Source organism: Theobroma umbraticum, unplaced genomic scaffold (assembly GCF_002168275.2).
Source record: "Theobroma umbraticum cultivar Fairchild unplaced genomic scaffold, ASM216827v3 scaffold_115.0, whole genome shotgun sequence".
Lineage (NCBI taxonomy): Eukaryota > Viridiplantae > Streptophyta > Magnoliopsida > Malvales > Malvaceae > Theobroma > Theobroma umbraticum.
This window is the reverse complement of record NW_018397284.1, coordinates 684,300-704,171: the sequence shown is the minus strand read 5'-3', so window position 1 is coordinate 704,171 and position 19,872 is coordinate 684,300. Positions and strand designations below refer to the sequence as shown.

The 19,872-nt window shown below is 31.8% G+C and overlaps 1 long non-coding RNA gene across 1 annotated transcript; it reads right to left on the bottom strand.

The window, feature by feature from the left end:
* Positions 1–8,573: 8,573 nt before the first annotated feature.
* LOC149526263 (uncharacterized) lies at positions 8,574–11,601 on the bottom strand. The gene is made up of 3 exons (XR_016352199.1): positions 10,788–11,601; positions 9,099–9,151; positions 8,574–8,799 (listed from the first exon to the last, which is right to left on the bottom strand). It is a non-coding gene; the product is annotated as an uncharacterized LOC149526263 (long non-coding RNA).
* Positions 11,602–19,872: the final 8,271 nt, after the last annotated feature.

The following is a 19,872-nucleotide window of genomic DNA, read 5'->3' as shown; positions in this document are numbered from 1 at the left end:
GAGTTTACAATAATCCCGACACCCTACTAACAAACACAATTTCACTTAGGACTCTCTAACCTAGGTGCTCTAATACCAACTTTGTCATGACCTAAACCTAGGGGTTCGTGACTAGTGCACAAGCTTGACAGGTCAAGCCCACAAGACCCGAGCAAGCCTTAAAATTTAAAATCAAATAACATATAGCCAAGGGATTTCATCTGTCATATTCATAAATAAAATTCAAGTTCAACATAGTACACCAACCTTGGCACATATTTTATACAATTATCATAAGGTCACACATTAACCATTTAAGGCGAGTTCATACATAACAACCCTTAGTACACAATATTACATGGCACTCAACGCCTACAATATCTAGAATACATATCTTTCTAAACTTAAAATTTAGATTGCGAAACCTAATATGGACCTGACCTAGTGAAGTGACCAAAATGGGGGACCTACCAGATGCCAAAATCAGTCTATCAATGGATGTTTGCCATACTCTATCCAATGGCCTATTTATCTGCACATGGTACAAAATGGGTGTGTACTGTAATACTTAATGAGTGGTGAAAATAATTAACACCATATATATGCATTGGACATATAATAAATATTGCATTCTCAATGCATCGACAAAATCTAGTAAACATCTTCGAATAGAGGGCATATCATTATCCCTAAGTCTCTAATATGAGAGCATATCATCATCCCCAACATCCTCATAGATCATCACACATATCATTAGGCTTACTCTTGAAACCAATTCAAAGTTAGTCACATCATTCTCCACAGCACAAACTAGTTACTAGAGTATCATATCAATTCAATTCATCTTTATCTAGGTTTTTCCAAGGCTATCACACGTTGCGTAAATCAATTCTCATCACGTCATATTAATGATTGGCCCTCCCTGGGACATAGTCAAATCATGCATGGTGGCCAACCAATGGCGAAACAAATCACACACATGGCAAAGCCACTGGTGGAACATGAGTCACGCACATGCTGAAGTAACGAGCAGATAATCAAATCACGCCCAACGTTGAAGCAACTGTCAAAAAATCCTATCATTAACCATAGTAATCTCCTATAGGAAGCATCGCCTTAAGTAATCTCTCGATGGGCAACATCACAACACTATAAGTGGGAATCACAGGCGGAACTAAACCACGGCCCTTGTTTATTACCATCCCTGCATGCACACACATAATCACAGGATAATTGGATCCATTCAATGTCTAGAATTCATTCCCCAAATAAAACACAATTCCACAATAAGGCCATCATGCCTTTATCTCACCCATGTGTCTATAATATAATAACAATCACATTTATTGAGCTTCATTTGTCAATAAACTCATTAAGGTTCCAAGTGCCTCAATAATCATGGCTTACTAGCTACAAATACATAAACAATCTCACTTTAATTTAATCATGGCCTAATAACAGCATATATAGGAATAATATCATATTAGATCATGCAATATCCTGTCAACATATCGACCATCTAATCCCACATCGTAGTATCACCATTACACTAATTTAGTCAAAACATATCCAGCAACCATTAAATCATACATCACCTAGATGTCTAATAGCTTATGCTTCCCAACAGCATTAACAAGCAAACGTATACTAACATGTACATTAATAATATACTAACCTAGGCACATCCATCTAGGCAATCACATTCACATATATACATACATAGTTCTCTAGTGTTGGCATGTTCAACTAAGCCTACATTCATAATATAGTACCAGTGCAGTGCATTTTCCATGCATTATGCATCACATGCATTTAGCTAACCCACTCACAATGACAAATTGGAGGTACTCGACAGCCAAACATTGATCTTAGCTTCCAACTATATTTCAGCTCATAAATATGCCTAAATTGCTTAATCTTCCTTTAAACGCATTAAAACATCATGAAACTAGTTAAATCCTAGCTTTTGAAAAATGCCAACTTTTCTAAAAATAATCAAATCTTTAGCAATCTAACTTATAAGCTTAAATCCTTCAATAATGAGCTAAACCCATACCTTAGAATTTGGATTGTACAATTATTTACCCCAAATCTTCTGTCAACTTCAATGGGGCCAATTTCTTCAAAGCTAGCCCAAATCAAATCTAAATTATTAACCGATTAAATTGAAAATCAATTGGTAAAAATGCTTAATCTTACCTTTAAAAGCATTTCTCATTCTCTAAATTTACTCCAAACAATAATGCTACAAAAATCATTTTAGGAGGTTAGGGTTTTGAGTTCTAAAGAGTGAAAACAAAATTACATAAACTAGCTTTCGAAAGTGAAAACACTTACCTCTAACACTTAAAACATTGAGTTTTGGAGACCCACGTTCTACCGAACTCAACTAAGAGTGCTTTCTTATCTGGAGCTACTGCTTCAACAATAAACTAAGCTTAGGAAGTTAGGTTAAGATGTTGACTTATACAAGGTCTTTTCTTAGCCAAAAATCAATCCACCAACTCATTTTCTGATTGATTAGAAAAAGGGCCCCAACCACCAGACTACTTTATAGACTAGAATTTATTCCAGGTACAAGAACTGGTTTAAAAAACCAGTCAAAGAGCCATCGGACTTGTGAAAGTCACATCTTTGAAAAATATACACAGGCGACCATTTATTTGAAGGTCGAAAGGTGAAGAAGTGTTTAGACACTCTCTTCGCAAAACAGTCTTATCAAAGCACTCAAGATTGATTGTTGCATTTGAATGAGTTTGACATGTGTAAAGTTTGAGAGAAATCTATGAAGGAATGAAGGAAAAGAAAAATAAATGAGGAAAGTTAGATTTTTGGGCTTTTAAGCCCATTTTAAGCTGATTCGATAGTCTAAATGGACTATGGAGGCTCTATATTTGATCCTGGATGAGAGAGTTTGCATTTTCTATCATTTTCCCTTCTTAGGATCAACTATAAAGGGCCTTAGTCGATCTTGGGCTAGAATGCATGACTTCCCTTGCATTTTGCTTCACAAGATCGATCATTTAAGCACTAGGATCGACTTTTTGGGTCTAGATTCATAAAAATTATTCCTTTTAAAGCCTAAACCAATTCTAAATGTCCTCCATAACCTCAAACCATTCATTTCTGACCTCAAATCCTTACTCAAATACTCAAACATAGATCAAAGCTCCAATCTAAGCATCACACTCTTGGATTCCTCAAATATGTTCATAAAATTGTTGCCTAAATATCGTAAGGCATGCTTCTTACACTAAACATATCCACATATCATGAAAGAAGTCTCCAAATATATAACAATTTGATGATCACTCTCTCTACAATATAGCTCATACACATACTCCAAAAGCATACACATCGAGGTTCAAATTTCACTCTTTAATAACTTTGCCCCTACCACATATAGGCCAAGTCAAAAAAAAATCAAGGGTGTTACATTAATAAACCCATTCACAGTGAAAGTCGAAGGCACTTTTGGAGCCAAACTCAACTTTCTTGCCTCCAATGACTTTCTAGCTCATTAAAGTGCTAATATTTTTATTTTCCCTTAGAAAATAATAATTATTTCTTAACTTTCGAAAGTTCCTAACATTTCAAACTAGGCTTTATTCCAACTTCTCATAGTTATAAAACCTAGGGTTAAAATCATAAGTTCAAAAGGCTTAAATCCTACCTTAAATGTTGGGTTACTTAAACCTCTCAACTCCAAATTCCTGGTAAACTCAAGGGGAAGTTTACACCAAAGCTAGAGCAAATACATTCTAAAGTTATAAACTGATTAAATCAAAAATCAATATGTAAAAAGATTTTATCTTACCTCAATAGTGATTTCCAAGCTCGGATCCACTTCAAATGAGTTCTAAATTCCACTTAAGGTTTAGGGTTTCAACGAGGAAGAAAGTGGGAGAGTTTTCTTTTTGTTTTACAGTGAACTGATAACCAAAACCCTTTCTATTTTTGCAATTTTACACTCATCTATTGATAGATGGAAAGAATCCATCAATAAATTGCTCTATTATTTTTTACGTTGACCTTCCATCTATTGATAGATTTGTTGAGTCATTGATAGATGGTGCACTAAACCCTTCACATTTTTCCCTGTTTAACTATTTATTGAAAGATTCTGTGCATCTATTGATAGATGTTTCTCAACTTGATTTCAATTGCTTTCAAACTTTCATCTATCGATAGATACCCACTTGCATTGTTTTTTTTTGCTTTCGGGTAGACATCTATTGATAATTCATGAAGAATCTATCGATAAATGTTTTAGCATTCACTTCTCTGTAGCTTTCTAGGTAGCATCTATCGATAGACTTAGAACATCTACTGATATATCATGTCTAGAATCCAATTTTTCACTTCTTTAAGTCCCCAAATTCACTCCTTTAAGTACTCAATTCATTTCTATTTCAAACAAACACCTCAAATCATTTATATAACTCAAGATTCTTGCACATTTACTTAAATGTAAGATCAAATCTCAATCCTAACTTCAAACTTTAAGATTCATCAATCATTTCCTAACAATTTGCCTAAGTGTCATAAGGCAAGCGTTCATATACTTAGCATATTCAACATATCATCAAAAGTTCCCAAATACATTATAAATTCAAAGTCATTCTCCATATAGACATAGGTATATTTATATACATTAAAGTCTTCAAACACATAAGAAATTTAAATCATTCTTAAATCTCTAGACAGATGAATCAAAATCTAAATTGTCTCTTTAATAGTTTTGGTTCACATATCCCGTAGTCCATATCAAAGTTGGGGGTGCTACATTAACACAATTGAACCGAATATATTTAAATTAAATAATGACTAAAAACTCTTAATACTTAAATTAAATCTCAAGAACTTAGACAAAATCATCCAAAATTGTGAACAAATAACTTCATAAAATAGTTATCACACTCCCAAACTTAAGATTTTGCTAGTCCTTGAGCAAAACATAAAAAAAAACTAAACAAAAGCGAAAGAAATTTAAATAAGGAAAGCAACTTAAATAAACAAACAAACTAAAGACAAATAACACCAAATCAATTATCTCTGTAATTCCCTCAAAAGTATATATACAAAACTCCAACACAAGATAAAATATAGGCATAATTCAAGTTCATGTTTCAATTCAAATGCAAGCTTATTCTCTAATGGATTTGTATGTATGAAATCAATTACAAAGTACATCATACTTATTCGAATGAGTTTATACTAATACGTAATTTCAAATTACTAGTAAAACTCCATAGATTTACTTTTTATCTCTCTCCGCTAATGTAGACAAATACTAAGTGAAGGATTAATAGGTCTTTATTAAGCTTGTAATGTATGGCTAAGGTCAAGGTAGGATCAAGGATAATAATTTGGGTCAATTCACCCTAAGCACATAATCATTCTAAGACCTATATAAAGCTCTATTTTCATTCCGCAAGTAATTGCTTTTTTTTTTCTTCAAACTCTTCTTTTGCTCAACACTTTTGTTCTTTTTTTTGGGTCATCATAATTTTTCACCCCCAAACTTATTTCTTTATATTATAGGTAATGGGTGATTTTTATCACTAGATTATTTTTTTCAATCTCAATTTTACACCTTCAACTTATTTCTTTTATTGAAGGTAGTGGGGTGAATACTCATACAATTTTAAACTTTTCATCACAACATCACCTTTCTACCATATGAATTTAGCTCAATATATTTTTTCTAAAACAATATACATGCTTAGGAGGGAGGGTTGCAAAATTGAAAATTTTATTTTAAGGTTAGGATCAATTATCATGTGGTTAAACAAAGAAAAGGACAAATTAGACTTATAGGGGTATTCTAGGGATCAAATATAATAAGGTTGGCTTGAAAGGCTCAAATGGTTCAAAAATGACCTAAATCATCTCCCTAATTAAGTATTGCTTAGGATTTCACCCTAAGAAAAAACTAAGTAAATTCTAGAATTCATGACATAATTCAAAATTCTTATCAATATAAACCTTCTCTAGATATGCACGATAATTCAAAGCCCAAGATATAGTGCTCAATATATGAAAATCACACCCTAACAATGATACTTAGCAAAAGAATTTAGCACAAACAAAACAATATCCACATTTACCAAGAGTTCAAGATGCAAGACAACTAAATTCTCATAATTGGATATGAAAATTATTGAAAATTTGGCACTAATTACTCTAAATCCTAAATTTTCAACAATCATAAAAAAGTAAAAGATAACTAAAATAAAACATGCATGCAAATAAATAAATAAAATCTCAACTATTATAGAAAAATCAACTTCTAGAAAAATAATTCTTTCCCCAAAATTAAATTCAACATTGTCCTCAATGTTGGAAAAAGATAAAGAAAAGGTGATAAAATACTCCCCTGGTAGTTGGAGGACTCTAAAAAAGCTCTGCTCCTCCTTTTCCTCAGCTTCATCATTATCACTAATGCTTGTCGGAAGCTTTTTTTTTTACTGCAAAAAGAAAATAAATAAAAATTAAAGTAGAAATATAAAAATAACTTAAAAGAGAAAATATGAATTTCAAAAGCTTAGGTTGTCTCCCAAGTAGCGTTTCTTTATAATCACTAATTTGACTTTGATGCCCCGTTTTCCACTTCTTCACCCACAATATCAAGCTTGAGGCTTTGTTTATTAACCTTGAATGCTCTAGTAAGTGTACTAAAAATCTTAATAAGGCCACAGGACAAAACCTTTAAAACTTTAAACATGAATTTTTCTATTTTATAAGTTGATGTGGTTTTTGGATTAATTTGTTAGAGTGTGATTGATTTAAGTTGCTTTATTTTGTATTTTATCTCATATGTATTATATAAGCTTCAGGTTTCTTTTATTTCTTATTTTCAATTATCTTTATTTACATGTTTGCCATTATTATTTTTTGCAGTATTGTTTATATATAAACTCATATAATATTTTTGTGTAGTTACTTTTTGACTATTCAAGAATGTCATAAGTAAGTGTTTTTTACAATTTTTACAAAATATAGTAGTCATCCCTATCTTTTTATGTTAGTTTATAGTTTTTATGGTATTTCTATTGGTATCTTTGTCACAATTAGTTTGGATTGTGATACTTCATGAGCAGGTTCAAGTTGCCAATAATGCAAGGATTGATCAAATTTAGGGTTTGATGGAGAATAAAATTCTTATTGTCACTAATGGGAAAAAAGCTTTACAGGGACCAAATGTTATGGCCGTTGAAATCATTGAGTAAAATCACTTATCATGTAGTTTGTGTGTTCTTAAGCTTTGTGTTGCAACCTATATTCACAACTCTTAAATAGATTACCACTTAAACAATTATGCAATTGTTAACCTTTTTTGTACACATTGCAGTTGACAAATAGCTTTACGAATACTTATGTAAAGTAAGCTCCATATGATTATTAAAATGTAGATATATTTCAACCAACATTGCTTTGCCTATATTACACTAGTGCATTGCACGAATATACTCTAGTACTGAGTAAAAGTGAACAAAAGAGTAGTTGGATACTTTGAATTTTGAATTTTAATTAGGCAAAGTAAGAAAAGGGAAAAAGGAAATGATTTTTGCAAGTAGACTAGAACTAGGAAGATATTCAATTAATGGGATAGATTAAGTGTATTCTAGTCTTTTAGCTCTTTTCTCCATCTTTACACTTTTTCCAATTAATGGGATATTTTGACTTTTTTTTTAATTTTTGTCCAACTAATTATAGAGATTTTTTAAGTTATTTTATATTTTTTTGTCTACTTTGACCTTGTGCATTTTTTTTAGGTTATTGACCAACCTATTAACAATGACAATCTTTATTCATTTTCTAACTATTTAGAAGTAATAATGCGGATTATCAATACAAAAAAGAAATTTCATTTTTAGTATAACATAATTTGTTTTTTCTATTCAAAGATCTAAACATCTCTAAATCCACTAAAATAAGACTTATATCTATAGTAAATCAAGAACGAGAAAAGTAAATAATAAGTATGGAAATAGCAACAAACCACGAACACAAAAAGTAGAAACAAATGCATATATGAAATAACATCACAAACTCATGTATGAAATTCAACAAATGACTTAACAAAACATAGATTGTATAAAAAGACATGGAAAGGTGTCAGACTTTAATTAATTTTTAGATTTGCAACTTATCATTATACTTAATGATAGTTTATGATGAATTATATCTGTCATTATTCAAAATGAGAAGTTTCAATGCAACCCATTAAGTTATTGATATCTTGACACAAACGTTATCCAATAATACTATGGTTCTTGAAAGAGGACATTCTAGTTGTAATGATTAGCTCACCAATATAAGTATTCATTCAAAGTTGGTGGATTTACTGAATAAAAAGGTTCCTTTAATTAATTTTTATATCAGTAGACAATGGCCTTGGCATAGGATTATCTCTGAATGTTAGCATTTACTTTGTCTTCCACTTTCACTTCTCCCACCAACACCACCAACACCACCAGTGATACCTACCAAGCCTCGTCATTTTCCTCTTGGTGTACATGAGAGTTGCCATGGAAGCTCTACAATTTTGGAGGCTCGAGTTTGCTAAATTTTGTGGCAAGGAATTGGCTTTCTTCTTGTTGAGCTGCTGGATGACATATTGAAAAAAAAATGGACTTTGGTCTTTTAAAAGGAAAAAGGAAAATGAATGGAAGGAGAATTTGTCAAGTGCTTCGAACTTCAGCCAAGATCCGCTAAATCTTTAAGACTTGGGGATAAAAAGCCCAAGTAAACCTAACTCAAAATTGTAACGACCACTCCTTAATCGCTAGCGGCGTTCGAGTCTCGCGGGAGAACCTGCCAAGTCCCAAACAAGCCTTACTTAAAACATTAGTTATTACTTCATATTCACGCCATTAATCTAAGAAAATTTCTTTGAACCGTAAAACTCTTTGTAATAAGAATTGAACAATAATCTTTATAAATTGAATAAACCTTTATTCCATATAATCGTAAAATTAATACATCAAGACTTATAATCTCCAAATGAACATTCGTCTTAACACTAATGTCTAATTTCATACTAAGTTACACTATGACAACATGACCACTAGCAGCGGAGTGACTCAGAATAAAGTGCTCTAAGATGCCTTTACCTATCTGTAGTGGACTACAAATGCCGATGAATGCACGGTAAGCTGATCATTATCTGTAAAAGGGAAATAAGGGGGTGAGTCTCACAAACTTAGTGATCATCGGCTTCGTAAGCAGGGGTTAGATGGGAAACAAGCTTAAAATAGATAAGTTGAATAATAAAACTGGAATATCAAATCAAAATCTTAAGAAACCCAAATCATAAGTAGGATATTTGTGCCTTGTAAAAATAATGTTATAAAATCATAATGCAACATTTCACTTGGCAAAACGATTCCAAAATCAAGTGTAGCAAAATAGAGTTCAATCATCGAAAACGTCACTTGCCATCAAAATATGAATAATAGCATAAAAGTATGCACGCTCCAAAAATGTGTGGCATGTAAAGAAATCAAAGTGTGCAGCCATATAAACCATTTCATAATCGTCTAGTAAGCACTGATAGCGTTTATTCAAACAATGGGAGCTGCAAAGAAATCTTAACTCTCTACCATGCAAAAGAGTACACGATAAAAATCTCACAAGGCTCTCGAGTAGATAAGTATCATAATCACATGTAGACCCACTTCCACCTAATAACATCCGGGAGCTTTGCTCCGTCGAATCCCCACAGTCATGGCAATCTCAACGATGTTGGCCAACATCGGAGAAATCAAGCGGTCGCAACCGTGAATATCACTTGTAGCCTAGCCACATATAACAACCTATGGCCTTGCCACGTATATCACAGACTATGGCCCCAGTCATGTCTAATAGCTCGTCGACAACCCAAAGGTTCTCTAGCTAGAGCTCACTTATGCACAAGGGTCACACTTAACCGAAGCGACAACCGACCTACTCTCGACACTCTCGATTTGTCAAAACCTTTTTAAAACCAAATCAGGTTTTCCAAGGCTTTTCCTTTTAAGCATTTGAAACCAAGGTTTGATAACCCTTTGAAATTACTTTTCAAGTTAAATGGCATGGTGTAATCACTTGTACAAAGATTGAAATAAAACCGAAGCTTAAAACTTTGCATTTTAAATCATTTAACAAATGCATTTAGCTATGCATATCACACAAAAATACAAGGCACAGATTTTGATGCAAAACATCATGAAAGGCTTGTTTCCTAGTTTCTAAAACTCTTTACATATATGGCTTATCTATAGATATATCCAAAACTACTTTTAAAACAATTTGCATCCACAAACTTCCTATGATTTCTACTAGCTCATGCTTTCCACAATAACAATATATAAATAATTGTACATCCATTTGAAAATTGCCTATCGAGGTTAACAGCTCATGCTTTCCACAATGCACTTAAGAAAACCATCAACAGTTACTAACGTGAATCAATATATATAGTACAGAGATTTTAAAATAAGCACCCCCTACTCACCTTACAATAACGGGATACTACATCATTATCAATTTGAGTGCGTATCTAGCTAATTCTACTCACCGATTACCTATTACCTCCTCCGGCACGCCACCACAGCTCACTTCCTTTACTTTTACACTTCCTAACAATCATGCAAACCCATCACACTTAATTATTCACATGCATGGCAACACATCAATCAATAAATTCATAGCCTAATTTCATAGTTTTCATCAACCTTACTCACAATCATTTAACACACAATCCACATACTATCAACTAAACAAAGCCAACACAATAACATGCATTCACATTGCATGCTTACCTTTTGGTTTTAGCTTGAGTTCCACATATAATCCACCATTCCTTATATTCTAGGTCACCATTGCTGCCATAAGCATAAACATTTAGCACACATCTCATTTCTCTTGTCTATTTGTGATTTCAAAACTAAAATACTCAGGCATTGCTTATCTAGCTCCAAAATCAACATGCATTCCAAGATTAACCCGCATGCATGCATCTATTTCTTTCAAATCTTGGAGGACATTTGCTGCCACAAACATACTCACACAATTACCAACTCATTTCCTTAAGAAATCATAACCAAAATCAAGGGTCTACTTACCTTCCTTAGCTTGGAATCACTAGGTCAAACCTCTCATGCCTTCCTAAAGCTCCAACCATGGCATGCAAGAGAACACCTTTTGGTTTTTCTCCCAATTTCCACAAAATCGAGCCTCTTCCAAGCCTATTTCACTCAACTCTTTCTCACCTCTTGGGTGAAAGCCTCACAAGGCTATTTTCCTTCCATCTTTCTTCCAAATGGGCGGATCTCTCATGGAACTCACTTGTTTTCTTCATATTTCTCTTCTAAAAACCAAGCCTTTCCTTGAATGTAACTTTTCCTCTATTTTCTCTCTTCCTCTTGAGTGGTGGACAAAAACAAGGGCAAAATGAGCCTTCATCCCATTTCTCTTTGTTATAGGCGGATTGCCCAAGGTAATGGCAAGATTTCCTTTTATTTCTTCTCTCATGGGTGGATTGCCCAAAGTTTCATCATTTTATCACTTTCCTTTTACTTTCATGTCGTTAAAATCACAAGGTAAAAGGGCTTTTGAAACCTTTTCACCCTTCACCATCATTGTTCATTCTTTTTCCCACTATTTTCTTTTCTTTTCTCTTTACAAGTCATGCCAATCAATTCTACTCTTTCTTATTAACACCACCTCCCATTGGTGGCTTGTTCATGCTATGTTTCCTTATCTATTCCTTTATCCTTTGGTTAGATTGCCATGTCCATGCATTGGTCCACATGGCATTCTCTTTTGATTTATTTCATTTGCATTTCATTCCACATGTATTTTATTGCATTTCATTTTCATTTCCTTTTAATGCCACCTTATTCCTCCAATCACACTCCACGTGCAAGCTTCACTTTACATTTTATTTGGCCATTTATACAACCAATCAAGTCTCATGCAACCCACATTTCACTTTCCTCATTTGACCACCAAATGCACCAATCAAATTACATGCAAATAATCTTTAACTTTATCCTTCCTTTTTCTTCATATGGTGAAGCTCTCACATGTTCCTTACTAACTTTTCTTTTCCGCACACTATAGTTTGCATGTAATAGTAACTTTTACATGTACATCTCATATTCCACATAACCTAACTTTTCTTGATTAGTTAATGTCCATTTAACTTCAAATATTGTAATTTGAATATAAATCCCCAAACTTTGCCTTATTTATCATGTGACCCTATGAACTTTTCATCTTTCACAATTTGGTCCTTCCAAGACTTCTTAAATTCTAATTTTCTTCTATCTTCCTTCCATTACACTTGTACAAATAAATATCAAATTTACACCTCATCAAGGTGTCATTATAAAATTATAATACATACTTATCTGCTTCTTACTTCATTTAATAAAAAACACGTGGGCCCCACTAACATTGTTTTTCCTCTAAATATTTCTTACTTCCACTCCCCCACTTAGACAAATTGTACAAATCACACTTCCTTCGGGTAATATGTCCAGCTTGACATCAGTATTATTTTAATATTATTTTATTAATAAAATATTATTTTATTATAAAATTTTTCACTTGTCTCCTCGAGATCCAAAATGTCTCTCTTTGTCCTGGTTCACCTCCAATTCACCTTTTAACTTGCTAATTCATCCTCGATAAAAATATTATTATTTAATCATTATTTTCTCGAGTATGAAATATTCTATTTCAAAATATTCTTTTCGTACATCACCACTCTTTAGCACTTAAATTTATGTCCAATGACTCTTAGTCTTATCAATAAGGTCTTATGGGCTTCTATACGAGGGTACGGGGTGTTACAAAAATATTGAGTTACAATGCTAAAGCAATATAAACAAAACCCTTGAAGAAAAGACTTTGGGGAAAAGGATTGGATTATTACCAAAAGAAACAAATACCTAAGAGTCTATGCAAATAACCTATGAATGCTAGAATGCTAGAATGCTCGAATATAGGCTACTAGGGCAATTGACTCTAATTCTATTGCTAAAACCCTAAGATCTTATTTATAATAAGGTTTCACTAATCCTAAAACAACTCTACTTCTAGTAGTCTAGTACAACTAAAGTAGGTAACAAGACATTAAAGTAAATAAATATTTTAAGATTAGCCTAAAGTCTTAGTCCAAATAAAATAAATAATTACACAAGAAATCCTACCCTACACAAATTACCTCATATTATACTCTATTCAACCTTGGGCTCTTCACTTAAACTTCTTGTGTCTTGGGCCCACAGTCCTACTAGACTAGGTGGTGTGGCGTGTCCATGGCCCAATGATTGTTGATGGGCCCCTAATCAATATTGGTACAAGGTCGATTTCTAGCCCTAGGAAGTGTGCAGCACTTGTTTGTGCTACTGTCCCGACTAGTCTTGCGAGCTACGTGTGTCACGATTCTACAGACCGTGATATTCTCCTCCACTTGATCTAAGCAATGCCCTCTATTAGCCTTAAGTTACATAATGTTTTGATTTAATAAAAATTATATATTATCTTAAACTTAATATCAAGCATTTGTAATTGTCTCAAATATATGTTTAATCCCTTAAGGTCATATAATCATTTGAAAAGCCATGCATCATTAAAAAACATCACAAAAGCTTTCAACCAATGCATATTCAGCTGAGAAAGCAAGAACAAATATGCCTTGAAATGTTATTTGATTGTAGGAACAAGGCCAGGAAGAAATAGCTGAAAACAAAAGCACTAAAAAGCTAAGAAAACCTTAAGACACAAGTCAAGAGTCAACCTTAGAGAAGCTCAAGTCAATCCAAAGGCAAAATGAGTGCAGAACTTGAAGAATATAAAACCATAGTTGAACCTGGAGCACCTATAGTCAACCTTATTCCAAACTGCTCAAGAAAATGAAGAATTTCACAAACATAGTCCACCTTGGCTCGAGTATAATCGATCTTAAAGAGTCAAAAGCATGAAAAAGTGGACTTTACACAAACATAGTCAACTATAACAGCCCAAACTTGTAAAAATCACACTCTCAAAAAGTGGATCGAGCAGAGAAAGGTTATACTCGACTATGGAGCCTTAATTTGAGAAATTTCAACAACATAGTAAACTTAGAAGTTTTGTAGTCGACCCTTAAGCTTCAGCAATAGTTAGATCTAATTCAAACTTGTATCTAATGGCTCCAAACTTCACACCAGCTATAAATAACCACTTTTGAGGCATTTGGAAGCAAGAAAAGATAGAGTCAAAGCTTCAAACCCTAGAAAAAGCACCAAAGGGTTATCCTCACTCTTTAGCTTCATTTAAGTCTTCCACTAAGCTTACAAAAGTTGAAAATTTGCTTCATTTAAGCTGATATTATTTCTCTCACAACCCTAGAACTTAAACTCTAGCACTTAGCCTTTGTAAAGACATTTTCTTACTAAAATTTGTACTTCATTGTAAAGGTTCTAACTTAACCTTAAAGCTCTATTTATAAGGGTTTGTGATTGAGCCTGTAAAAACCATTGATGGTGGGTTTCGCTTTATCCCATGAAAAAGCTTGTAAGGGTTTAACTTGATCTTATAAAATGAATTGTGAGGGTTTCGCTTGATCTCATAAAAAGCATTATAAAGGCTTCACTTGATCTAGTAAAAAGCTCATTTCCCTTTGTGGATTTGAAATTACTTAGTGTTTTAAGGGAGTAGATGTAAGTACTATAAAAAGTCAAAAAACTATAAAAATCTTGTGTCTTATTTGTTATTTTCCACATTGAGATTTATTGCTTACATTTAGCTTCAAAAAATATTTTATCTTGATTCATTTTGTTTGCTTACACTTGACTTTGGAAAATACTTTTACTTTGAGTTATTATTTGTTCATTACTGGACTTAGAAAAATATTTTCACTTTGATTTTTTATTTGTTCATTACTTGACTTAGGAAATTATTTTTGCTTTGATTTATTATTTGTTCATTACTTGACTTAAGAAAATATCTTTACTTTGACTTTTTATTTGTTCATTTCAATTTATCATTGAAAATTTGTTTAAAAAGATTACGCACTTTGTTTTTGACATTGAAAGAGATTTTTAGTTGCAAAATTTTTTAGTTTTATACTTACTCTTCAAACGAATTTTTAAATACCAATTCAACCCCTCTTGGTTTATTGCTTATTGAGACTTCTACACTAACAATTAGTATAAGAGCATAATCTTAAATTTTGTAGGTTTAATTTCCTTTAAGAGATCCTTTGTAAAAGCTTAAATCAACAAAAATAGAAGTGACAACAATTGTAATTGGTGAAAGGCAATCGATTCAAAGGCTACCCTTTTTGGTAAGTAATAACTACCCTTGTTGGTAGAAACGTATGAAAACATTTATACAATCTATGGACTTAGATATTTGGAGAGTTATATTAGATGGTCGACATGTTCCAAGTAAGGAGATAGATGGAAAAGTAGTCATTAAGACTAGGAACGAATGGGATAATAAAGATAATAAATTAATTCAAATAAATTGCAAGACTTATAATACTCTTCTTTGTGCATTAGGTGCTCATGAATTTAATAAGGTGCCAATATGTGAATATGCCAAGCAAATTTCGAATAACTTAAAGACCACATATGAAGGAACTAATCAAGTTAAGGAATCTAAGATTGGATTGTTTAATCATGACTATGAACTATTTAGGATGAGAAAAGATGACTCCATAAATGAGATGTTTGAAAGATCTACCAACACTGTAAAAAGTTTAAAGGCTTTAGGGAAAGACTTTCCCAATACCCAACTTGTCAAGAAAATTTTGTATAACCTACCTAGATTTTGAAGACCTAAAGTTACGGCTATAAAGGAAGCTAGAAACTGCAATGACTTTAAGTTAGAGGAGTTAATAAGATCCTTACTCACTTATGAAATGACTCTTAGACATGAGAACAAAATGGAAGAACCTAAGAAAGAAAAGGCTAAACAAAAAGGAATAGCCTTTAAATCTATAGTTGAGAAAGAAGAAAGAAGCACTAAGAGTGAAAGTAACAATGAAAAAGACATAGCTATGCTCACTACTAGAAGTCCTAGCAACTGCGATGGGAAAATTTTCTATCATTATTTTCTATCACAGATAATGACTTCTAGTGACAATATTGTGACGGTTTTGTGATAGAATTAATGATAATTTGTTTATGAGATTGTGTAGTAGATTTAGTGACAGATTAGTGATAGAATTGTGACGACATTTTAAATCTATCACTAAATCTATGACAATTAATTTGGGCCCAAAAATTTTAGCTTGGCACCAAAATTGGTGACAAAATCTTGTGACAAAAACTATTACAATATTAGGTTTCCTTGTTTAATGACAAAATTAGTGATAGAATTGTGATAGCAATTTAATTCGAATAGCTTGACTAAATAAAATGAGACTAGTTTTAAGTATAGTTACAGATTATTGTGACAAAATCATTTATCACAAGGATTAGTTTAATTTAATATTATATTTTTGTGACAAAAATAGTGATAGATTTGTGGCATAATTTGGAAGGAAAAATAAGCTTCTTGCAAAATTAAATATAAAATTGGTCGTTTCAAAGTGTATCAATGAAAATCTATACAAAGGTTATTTTCAACTTTATTTATATAATTAAACAAACAATTAAATACTTTCATGGGGATAAAATAAAAATAATATGTTTTAGTTTTTTATGTGCAGTATATATTTGAGTTTTTATAAGTATTTAAAATTGGTAACGCACACACACACACAGAGACATATAGATAAACCTATATTAATTAGTATGAAATAACTGTTGATAATTCTAGACGTTCTGATTTGGAATTAATTATCATCTTGCTTTAGGATTTCTCTATCCTCAAGCCATGATTATGACATTATGGCTTTGTTCAAAACCAAGATTTCCTTGAATTGCACAATCAAAAAATGAAAATGAAAGAATCTTCTTTGTTTTAAAAAAAGTAATAAAGGCATTTATTAGTTTCGTCTTAGACTGACAAATTTTCTTTTAAATACTTTTAAAGAAATATCAATTTTCATACATCTTAACTAAATTTAAAGCCATCAAAATTTTAATTATAAATTAACTTCAATGTACGTTAATCATCCTAGATATCCATTATTTTTAAGTAGTGAAAAATCCTTACCCAACAAGAGAATGCATCTTGGACCATTGCAAAATTTAACCTGATAATTTCCATAATTCAATTTTAGGTGCACTTTTACTTTTGCATCTAAATAGTTTGTTACAACATTAGAATTTAAGATTTAGATGCATTTTTTTATACAACTCATTAAAAATTAATACTTTTAATCCTTTTTTATTTTAATTAAAAAATAGTACTCCCAAGTTTATTATCACATGTGTTCCCTCATTCTATCTATATTTTCATAAGTTTTTAATTGCTTCCAATTTCAATCTCTTCTTGTACTATTCTTTAAGCTTTTTCACAATACACCAAATTAATTAAATAAAATTTAATGTGTTAATTTAAGTGCTCCACTGCTGGCAAAAATTTATTTTTTCACCTTTCTCTCTCTTTTAAGAGACGTTTTTAGTTCTCTTTGGTTTCACAGTTGAAGCTCCTTTCAATGTATGTCTAGTTCTTTGTTATACACATTTAGTGCTTTTACTTATTTGAATCACATTTTTTTCCATTCAATGATCGAAACCTTAAGGTGATTTTTGGATTTGGATGAAACTAAAGCTATATTTCATCTGTTTTAATCTCAAAGAATTTGATTTTTTTTATTTCATTATCTTCGTTTTTTAATTTTTTTTTTGTGTACAGAGTTTTAGGGTTTAACAATGGTGGCCGAGAAAGGAAAGGAAAATAACACTTCAACTAAATCACCGACTTTAGTTCTTTAAGACAAGGTTTGGTTTTGCTACACTTTTATCTCCTTTTATTTTTAAGTTTTAATTTATTTTCAATGCTTCTATTTGGTTTTCTTGAGATAATGAAGGAAAACGCAAAGTAAATTTGTAACGAGTTCTGTTTGGAAGCTTAAAAGTGAAAAAGGAAAGGAAAGCATAAATGAAATAAAACTAGGAATGTGAGGAAAATGAAACATAATTCTAAAACACATATCCCTATTTAAGAATAGAGTGACATAAGTTAGTGACTTTTTGCGACCTTTTAACTTTTTTGCATTTGTTTATTTGATAATTTAGTTTTGAACAAACTTGTATACCTGAAGAATTAGGTATTGGCCTATTTGGTAATTCCAATATATAAATCCCGTTTAATGTTATAGAAGCAATTTGACTAATTTATTTTCATATTATAAGCTTAGAACCTATAATTCATGGTAGAGGGAAGAAATCAGATTCCTTAGATGAAACATATTTGGGAGTCTATGAAAAGCTGCTATATCCTCATAGAACTAAGCTTATAGCAGGTATGTCTTTTTAAATTATGAAAATTTCTTATTTTCATTAGTCTTTTACCATTTGTTTTCTTTGGTGCTTTGTTGTTATGTTTGTGCATTAATTCTATTAATTTATTTAATTTTGTTTTTTTGAATGAGTCTAGTATGGGTATCACATACATCTTACATTCAAATCTTACAAATTAAGAGAAAATTTGTAAAAAAATCATCCTAAAGTGAATTTGCTGTTAAGTTTGATTTTTTGAAATATTGTTACTAAACATATCTTGACTAATTACTTAAATGCTTATTTTGTGCCAGTTTTTAGTATTTGTTCAATTGTTTGTTGTCCCAAAGAGCATGATACATCTTGTTTTTTTTCCCTTATACAGCTGTTGTGTATTCTACTAGGTCCACTTAAAGCATTTGGATGGCCATATTAAAGAGATAATAAAGCTCTTGTGCTTTCAATCTTGTCTGGTTTTGGCATTCATCCTACTTCATCCACTGTAAATCTTAAATCTTAACTAAAGCAGGTTCCTTATTTTTGTCTACTAGTGAACAAGTTAGTCGATGTTATTGCTTCATCTTGCTATGGATAATTTTTCTTTTTTATTTGTTTTGTTAAATAGATAATTTCCCGCTGTCTCCATTAATTTAACAACTTTGACCTTTCTTAGCCAAATGCTCATGTAAAAGTTATCTAGGCCAAAATTTGGCTAGATAGGTTTTTAAGATTGTCTCTTTTTGTGAATTGGGCGGTCTTACTATTTCTTCATCCAAGGGTCATATAAATTAAGGAAATTATATAATTCACTTGGATTGTTAAAGATATTATCTAAAAACTATTATATCGTGTATATCATTATGCCAAAAAATTTTCTAACTAGTCAAAGTGGCATGTGTTTTGCAGCTATTTTTACCACATGAATGCATTAATGGTGAGTTTTATTTATTTAAGCAAGCTTATCCTCTGGTTTTTATAACATGTACTTGTTGGTATATGCCCTTGAGCAAATTAGATTGGTCAATGAATATATATTGTCATTTAATGCATATTTAATTGCATAATTTTATATGATAGAGGTTTTCCTTCATGTTAGTGCAATAATAAGGAGTTATTAAGTACTAATTGGATGAAGCCCATGAAACATAAAGGCCTTGCAAGAGAATTATAAAGTTGTTATAATTATGAGATCACTATGCTTCAAAGCCATATTCCTAAAATTGTTTCTGGTCATTGTATTGTCAAGACAGGGCATTGACAATGCTCAAAGACTTGTACATGTTAAGCCTCTTTACTTGGAAAGTAAGCAATGGATCTCATAGATTGAAGTATATGGGATACTTGAGGATAACATGTAGGTACTTGTTAAAGAACAAGTTCACTGAACATGACCTGCTATGAGAACTCTATTTGGTATTTCACTCAAATGTCTATGGAAAATGTTCTCATATGATAGTCGTGCAATTAGTCCTTAGACTTGAGACACTAGGTCATCTTGTATGGGGAATGACATATT